Consider the following 7753-nt stretch of genomic DNA (forward strand, 5'->3'; position numbering starts at 1 on the left):
TATTTGGAAAACACCACAGAAAATTATTTGCTTTTGTTCCATCTTTAAAATGTATTTGTCAAGATAAGATTTAATCCTTTTGGACTATAGGGCTGAAATTTTCAATCTTCAATGTGTCCTGGGCTTCCCATCAACTGATCCAAGGATGAAGCATACATTATAACATTATGACATATTTCATTTTTAACTTCTTTAAGATTTTTCATTAAAAGTTCCAAGCTGAGGCCTGAGATTATCTATATGTAAGGACTTGCCTCACATTCCTGATTCAGTCTTCAATCCTAGAAAAAAGAAAAAAAATCTTTATTAGTTAGGGTTTTACTGCTGTGAACAGACACCATGACCTTATAAGGACAACATTTAAATGGGGCTGGTTTATAGGTTCTGAGGTTCAATCCATTATCATCAAAGTGGGAGCATGGCAGCATCCAGACAGGCATCGTACAAGAAGAGCTGGGGATTCAATATTTTGTTTGGAATGTAAACAGGAGAAGACTCACTTTCAGGCAGCTAGGATGAGGGTATTAAAGCCCATGCCCACAGTGACACACCTACTCCAAGAAAGCCACCCCTACTCCAACTAGGCTATACCTGAAAATACTGCCACTTCCTAGGGCAAGCATATATAAACCATCACAACTTCCCAACTGATAAATTATATAAGAATGTAGAAAAACTCAAAACAACAACATCAAAGGATCTTTACTAGATAGATCCCTCTTGCATTTCAAAACAGCAAAAGACCTTTAAACTAACATAGATGTGAACACAAATGTTTGTCACCAGAGAGAAAGATACCGAACTAATAACATGTTAAAAAACCTTGCACACATTAACTAATTTGCTATTCACAACATCTCTATTGGAGGACCATCATTACCTCAGCCTACAGATGTTAAATCACTTCCCTCCAAATTATAGTGATGTGGAAAGCAAACAAAAGGCTCATCGTGTAGTTTTCCCATTATGGAAGCCATTATCATAGGTTTGACGTCTTTTAAATTAACCCTGAGGAACTTTGGGAGTCAGAAGGTATCACAGAAATGCCAAAGAAAGAGAATCGAATGGGAAGACTTTGGTCAAGAGATGGTGAGGAGGTGACTAAGAAAGACAGGTATCCTCCTGGTGATAAATGTAGCTGTCAGACCACCAGATTGTCACAGGGGTCTTTTGTGACATTAAGATTTTAAGGGCCAGTGAGTTGGCTCAGCAGGTAAAGCCACTAGCCAGCAACCCTGATGATCTGAGTTCAATACCTGGGACCCACATGATAGAAGCAAAGAAGTGTACTTCACAAATTGTTCTCTGATCTACACATTGTAGCACACACACACACACACACACACACACATTTGTACACACCCCAAACATAAACATATAAATAAAAACATAAGACTAGAAATCTATGTTATGTGTGTGAAAGAAAGACCAATCCTGACCTTCAGGGGACAGTCTGATGCTCAAATAGAACCTATGTGTATAATCTATGCGTTTAAAAAAAAAAAAAGAGCAGCCTCCTTGTGATATTCCCAATAAGCCACTTATGTCTTTAGGACCCAGGGCCTTATTTACATTGGCAACAGCAGATCACAGTCTCTACATTATTCAACAAGAATGATTTCCCCAAACGTTACAGATGTCTACGTGTCCAAATCACTTTCATTATTCAATTGGCGCATCCCATCTAAAACTTTATTGATTTCAGATTGCCTGAGTTGCAATTGTATTAAAACCCAGAAATGATAGATGGATCGATGACTGCTTGCAAATAGCTCTAATAAAAAGATATGGTTCTGTGGCAGCAAAGTACCCCGCTGATGCTAATGTGTGGGCATCATAAATAGCTCTTAGGCAGGCTGGGTGACAGCTAGAGCTTCAGCATGCTACCCTTCTCACATTCCTGTGAATGACCAAAGAATACTTATATAAAACAAACACTTCCACAGTGTTGTGCTATAATCAGCTCGCTGCATTCCTGTGGGTACAGCATGGTGACTGTAACTGTTATGTTGACATTAACAGAGAGAAAAGGGAGATGAGCAATTGACTGAAGTGGGATCAGACAATAACTTTAAACACAAGTCTAGTTACCCTTCTCGTTGCCCCTCAAAGATTCCGAAATAAGCAGAGTTCAAGGTTAGCAAGTCTTGCCGGCCTGTTAGAAGAAAAGCATGGTTCAAAGTTGAAGGAGTCAGATCGCTTGGGACTGGATTGCAGATGGTTGTAAGCTGCTGTGTGGATGCTGGGAATTGAACCTGGGTCTTCTAGATCAACCAGTGCTGTGAACTGTTGTGTCATCCCTCTATCCTCCCCCACCCTTTCTTTTTCAACTCCTTCTCCCCTTTCCCCCCTTGTATAGGAAATTGACTAGAACAGCCTCACTATTCTGCCATAGCCTTCCCAACATGTATGCCACAAGAACTGTGACTTGTAGGGCCGTCCTTGCTTCAGGCAGGACTGAGCAGACAGTCCTACATGAATCTGTTTCATCCCTGCAGCGACTGTAGGGAAGAAAACAAAGTGTCCACCACTGCCTCCTTCCTTCTTAACCAGTCTGTAATCTATCACAAGAGTTGACATGAAAGACAAAAACCAACCCTGACCTTCAGGGACCTAAGAATGACATAGTGAGTGTTAAATCTACAAAGTCAGTATGTTACCTACAATATGGCATACGATATAGTCACATAGATATAGATTATATGGATATAGGTGTCCTGACATGGTATACAACATGCAGTATGTGCTTGCTAAATATCAATTATAAGTATTAATAGTAAAATACAGAACTAAGATTAATAGTATTAGTGTAACCACTACAAAATAAGTAATTACTTGGAGATGGATAGCTCTAAAACTGAGGTTTCCAGGATAGGACAGATAGTTCAACAATTAAAAGTACTTGCTGTTCTTGGTTCGGGTCCCACTCCCAGCACTTACATCATGGCTCACAACAGCCTGTGACTCCAACTCTAGAGGACCCAGTGCTCTCTCTAGCCTCTCTGGGCATCAGGTACCCACATGGTACACACACACACACACACACACACACACACACACACACACACACAAACACACATAAGCTTAATAACCACATACGTAAAAATAAAAATAAATAGATATTTAAAGCAAAGTCATTTTGTGGGAACAGGACCAAGGATGGGGAGTGAGAGGTGACAGAGCCACATGACAAATCTCTGGAAATCAGACTCCCAGGACTAGCATCAGGGTGCAGATCTGAGTTTATTATCCAGCACATAAGCTTATGTACAGTGTTTGAGCCAATCCCAAGCTCCTAAATCGTCAACCAATCATATCTCACCACACTGTAACCATGCTCCAGTGAAACCACAGCCTGATAAGGTTACTCTGAAGAAGGGTGCAGGGGATGGCTGGGTGAGGAGGAGGGCAGAGGAAGGGGTTGCAGCAGACAAAGGGAGAAGGGAGGGGGGAGAAGAAAGGATGTGGATGAAAAGGTAGGAGGAATAGGGGAGGGGAGGAGAGGAGGGAGGTAAGGAGGGAGACATAAGGAAGGGGAGGAAAGAGGAGGGGGATGGGAGGAAGGGCAGCATTGTCACCTGTTAGGACTTCTGTAAAGACAGGGCTTCCTTTCACTGTCTCACCTGTGTTCCAGGAGCCATCTTCGATCTAATGCTCTGTCAGGACTCTTTGAAGAGTCTCAGGAGCTTGTGGCACATCGCTCTCCAACCCCCTTTTCCTTCCCAAGGTTGTCTTCCACATCTTCTACATCATTTTTACCAAAGCTCATGCTAATCAATGACTCCTTTCCTAGCATCCTCTGTGAAACTCATCTGATGACAAGGATGGTGGTCACTGGGTTGGTTTCTACAATGAAATACTTGACACAGGGGACTTTTGCAAAAAGGCTTACAGCACGCATAGCTTGGGAGGCTCCAGGCTGGAGGGGCTTTGCTTTGGGCCACTGATGAGAACTCTGGGTGATGGTGTCACGTGAAAATGAGCAGACACATATGACCTATGAGTTAGACTTGGTCCCACAGTCCTTGATGACTTGAGGACTTTCTGTTAGACTCCATAGCATTTCCCAGGGCTTCTCCTCTGGACACACATTTGGAGGCCACTCATCCAAACAATGACAGTTACTATCAGAAATATGGCTATTTGTAAGATACCACTTAATGATAGAAATCTCTTGGAACACACACCAAAATGTACAAAACAAACTGGTTAGTCATCCCATCACTGACTTATTTTTCTAGCATGATTTTAACATGATTTTTATTGGATCGTTGGGAATTTCATATCAGGCACCCCAGTCTCACTCATCTCCCAGTCCTTCTATATCTGCTCTCCACCCTTATAGCTCCACACACCCCCACGCTGCAAAAGTATATTTCATAAAAGAAGGAAAAAGAACAACAAAAACCATCTCATTGAACCCTCTAGGCAACAATCTGCTCCTCCACCATCTGCAGCCTTCTGTGCCAGTACCACTCTGCTCCTCCATCTCCATCACATATTCATTTGTCACAGTGGCATTGGACATTGAGGTATGTTGTGCGGTACACCCTGTTGTCCAAGTAGCATTATTTGTGAATGTTCATTGCAGTGAGTCAAGGCCTCTTTCCAAGGCCTCCAGCTTCTCTTACAATATCCATACTGGACCTTTATAGAGACTTTCAGATATCCTCCCCTGAGTCACAGGGATCGTGCATCTTTGGATCCACAGAACTGGTCTCTCCATGTGCTCCAGCCCCTGATAGATGGGGAAGATGTTGGGCTGGGCCATCTCAATGCCCTGGATCTGGGCCTGCATTATAGTTGAGTTGGTCAGCCTGCCAGCTCTCCCATGCCCAGGTCACCAGAGCCCACTCTCCTGCACTGGCCAGATGAGAGATCAGGCCCACTCTCCTATGCCCACACCATTAGGACCAGCTCTCCCACATAGTCCAAGCAAAGGGTGGGGCCAGCTCTCCCTCATCCTTCCCACCAGGGTCTTATCAGCATGATTTTTAAAAAAAATGATGAAAGGATGGTGAATGAGAAATTTCCATGAAAGTAACAGACATATACCTGCTCACCCAAGATTTTGGCATAATTGGAAATTTTTGAAGGTAGCATAACATAGATTTCAAATGGTCAGAGATAGATCCATTATAACCTAAAGTTCTTGGGTGAAATCAGTTGATGAGCCAGCTAAATCAAAGAATCCTTGTGACTTCTAATCCTGAACAGCTGTCAAGTAATTTAATCTTCTAGAAGGTAACACTATCCAAAAATCTACATTGTGTTCTTATTCAACCCTATGACACCTAGAGTGAAATCATTGAAGGGCACAGACACACTCCTAACATGTTGCTGTGGCTGCCCTGTGTTTCCCATGGCACCATTCTTTGGGGAAATGATGAGACAGTCAAGAAAACTAGAGGAACCTGTCAAGGTGTGAATTCCAGGTGGGGCTGGATGTTTGATTCAGGTAGAAGGAGAAGTTGTTCTCTTAAATAATATAATTGATTAGTTGGGCTTTGAAAACTATCCTGTAACCTAGTTAAATGAGATTCTCCCAAACTGTTATGACTTGTTACCAATATGCTTTTGTAACTGAAGAACCACGGAGAAGGCCTCAATGACCTTTATACAATCCCACCAACTACTAACAATACCTGACACTTCAAGTAGTCTCTCTCCCTCGTCCTCCACATCCCCCCTGCCCCCCCTTCTTCTCTCTCTTCCCCTCACTTACCTCTCTGTCTCCCTCCATTATTCTTCCGATGGTTATATTTTTCTCTGGGCTACATTTTTACTCTCCATGATAGCAGCAAGGATGATTGCTACCAACTCTTATTTATATCATCTGTATCTTGATAGTTACAGAAGTAATACCCAGCACTAATGTCAGACCTTATGAAAGCCTGTCATCTTTGTAGCACTTATCCCCTACGGAGATAGTCAATACAGTGGTGATGAATGTTTATTGTCCAGATTGCATAGACCAGCATTTCATGGCCACCTTTGTAATAATGACGTAAGTTATGTGGTTGAAGCTACGCTAGATGTGAGTGAACTCATTCTTGAAAGAAAAGCTGGTATGTGGTGGTTGGAGGGTGGCTCAGTTAATCAAGTACATTCCTAGCATGCACAAAGCTTTGAGTTCCATATGTTGGGTATAGTTCTGTATGTCTGCAACCCCAGCACTCAGAAGGTAAAGGCAGAGTGATGCAATTCAAGGCCAGTCTTAGCTATACAGCAAGTCTGAGTTCAGCCTGGAATGTATAAGACTAAGCCTCAAAGTTAAAGAAAACCTAGTTTGTGGTTTAAAAAAATATGGTATGCAGTAAAGAACAGAAGAAAGGACACCGGGCAAGTAAAATCAGCAGATGTCTCCCGCAGGCAGGTAGAATAAACCATGCCAGATTCCTCTCCTGGCATTCCCACTGAAGAAGAAAGTTTCTACACTGAAGACAAGGTGAGTGTAGCTGGGAAAGAAAAGGGGGAGGAGTTGGTGATTATAATGCTGTCTGCAATGTTTCTATGAATTCCTCAATTTTCTCATGCAGTTCCCAAAGAGAAGAATAATTTTTGGTTCTCACTAAGGGATTCAGGGGTATTGGGTTTTGAGGAGGACAGAAAACTTACTTAGAAAAAGATAGATGGTCTGCTGGTGGCACAGTAAGAAGAGGGACCTGAGAGGAAACAGGAATAAGGTTAATAGAAGACTAATAGAAATGTATGTAGAAAGGGGATTGAGATGTGTTTACATTTCAAATGTTATCCCCTTTCCCCTTCTCTCACCCCCCTCTCCTTCACCCTGATTTTATGAAGATGCTCCCACTCCCACCTCAACATACTGGCATTCCCCTACACTGGAGAAACCAGCCTTCACAGGACCAAGGGCTTCTCCTATCGATGCCAGACAATGCCATCCTCTGCTACATATGCTGCTGGAGCCATGTGTCCCCAGCAGCACTGCTGGGGGATCTGGTTGTTGATTTTGTTGTTCTTCCTATGGGGTTGCAAACCCCTTCAGCTCCTTCAGTCCTTTCTCTAACTCTTCCATTAGGCTCCCTGTGCTCAGTCTGATGGTTGACTGCAAACATCCACATCTGTATCAGTAAGGCTCTGGCAGTCTCTCTGGAGACATCCATATCAGGCTCCTGTCAGCAAGCACTTCTTGGCATCAGCAAAAGTGACTGAGTTTGGTAGCTGCATATGGGATGGATCCCTAGGTGGGACAGTCTCTGGGTGGCCTTTCCTTCAGTCTCTGCTCCACTCTTTGCCCCTGTATTTTCTTTAGACAGGAGCAATTGTGGTTTAAAATGTTGAGAAGGGTGGGTGACATCATCCCCCAAGTGGGGGCCTTGCCTCACCTCTAGATATGGTTTCTACAAGTGCTCCCTCTACTTTGTTGCATGTTTCAGCCCATCTCATCCCTGTTGGATCCTGGGAGCTTCTTGCCTTCCTGGCCTCTGGGATTTGCTAGAGGCTATCCCCAGTTTCCCATCCCCCATTGCTACACACTTTTGTTCAAATTCCTGACCCTCTGTAATCATCCCTTGATATCTATACATCATGGACTCATGTCCATTTCCTCCAGATTTTCCAGTTTGTTCAGTATAGGCTTTTGTAGTAGGATCTAATGATTTTATTTTTAATTTCTCAGTTCCTATTATGTCTCCATTTCATTTCTGATTTTGTTAATTTGGATACTATCTCTCTGCCCTCTGGTTATTCTGGCTAAGGATTTATCTATCTTGTTGATTTTCTCAAAGAA

The sequence above is a fragment of the Rattus norvegicus genome, chromosome 2, assembly GCF_021556685.1.
Source record: "Rattus norvegicus strain SHRSP/BbbUtx chromosome 2, alternate assembly SHRSP_T2T, whole genome shotgun sequence".
In the NCBI taxonomy this organism is placed as follows: Eukaryota; Metazoa; Chordata; class Mammalia; order Rodentia; family Muridae; genus Rattus; species Rattus norvegicus.